This window comes from Ochotona princeps, chromosome 2 (genome assembly GCF_030435755.1).
Source record: "Ochotona princeps isolate mOchPri1 chromosome 2, mOchPri1.hap1, whole genome shotgun sequence".
Lineage (NCBI taxonomy): Eukaryota > Metazoa > Chordata > Mammalia > Lagomorpha > Ochotonidae > Ochotona > Ochotona princeps.
The window spans coordinates 54,329,122-54,330,449 of record NC_080833.1 but is presented as its reverse complement, the minus strand read 5'-3'; the positions used below and the strand labels follow the sequence as shown (position 1 = coordinate 54,330,449).

Genomic DNA, 1,328 nt, shown 5'->3' with positions numbered 1-1,328 from the left:
CCGGAGGCGGGCGATTTTTCGGCAGTCGCTGTGGCCGCAGCTACCGGGCCTGAGGACGCGGGCGGCCGGGAGCGTGGACGCAGCCTGCCCGTCTCTCCGGCCATGGCCGCCCTTGGCCGGCCCTTCAGCGGTCTCCCCCTGAGCGGCGCCTCGGACTTCCTACAGCTATCACCGGCCTTCCCGGGCGGGGCCTTCCCGCCGGGAGCCGCCGACAGTGCCGAGCTGGCCCCGCGGCCGGGACCCCGCGCTGCTGCCCCGAGCAGCCCCGGTGGGAGCGTGGCGCGTGGACGTGTCCCAGCTCCACGTAAGAAGAAACACAAGCGGGAGGAGGAAGAAGAGGATGATTGTCCAGTAAGGAAAAAAAAGACTGACTGAGGCAGCACTCCACGCCTGGCCGATGGCTGGATTCTCTGTGTGCGCAGCAGAACGTGCAGGGTCCCGGAGTCAGTCCCTGCACGAGTGACCTTTCTGTGCCTGGCATGGGAGACATTGTTTGTGAAGAGATGGATCAGACAAGCGCAGAAGCCCAGTGTGATGTGGCCCGAAGGAGGCTTCAGGAGCTTGAGGACAGGATAATTGATGAAGATGAAGAAGTTGAATCTGACAGAAATGTTAACCACCTGCCCAGTCTTGTCCTTTCTGACACCATGAAAACAGGCTTGAAGAGGGAACTTGATGAAGTCTTTACAAAGAAGATGATTGAGTCCATGAGCCGTCCTTCCATGGAGCTTGTACTCTGGAAGCCTCTCCCAGAACTCCTTTCTGATAAGCCAAAGCCATTATCGAATGCTAAGAACTACACGGGAGAGAACAAGACAAGGCATTCAGCTGCTGGCACTGCCTTCCCTCAGAGAACTGAGCTGTTCTCGGAGCCCCGTCAAGCGGGCATGCCGCTCTACAGTAGTTTGGAGATAGCTGCTAACACAGAAGAAGAAATGGAACTCTAGAAACCGTTTTCTACACTAACACCAGAATCTCGAAGGCTCTGTGTTCCGTCTTGAGCCTATCTGCCTATCTAACGACTCAGAAATTTTATGAAACGGGTGTAATAATACCTCCACCTGTGATTTGGGGTGGGACTCCCATTATGGGTAACCATTTATAGAATTAAATTTTTTTTTTGCCAAGGAAGCTTGTCTGAAAAAGAAAAGCAGTTTTCTAGCGGACTTTTTAAAGGAAATGTTAGATGATAGCCTCTTCAAAGGCAAGTATAGAAGCTCTGACTTTGGTTATCTGTCACTTTGTCTAAAGCATTCAGATACTTGAAGATTATTCTCCTTGAGTTGAAAAGGATGGTTAAGAAGGATACTGTTGGTGGAACTCTATCC

At 52.7% G+C, this 1,328-nt stretch overlaps 1 pseudogene; it reads left to right on the top strand.

Annotated features, from left to right (window-relative positions):
* LOC131479573 (coiled-coil domain-containing protein 117-like) lies at window positions 1-1,084 on the top strand (annotated as a pseudogene).
* The last annotated feature ends 244 nt before the right edge of the window (window positions 1,085-1,328 follow it).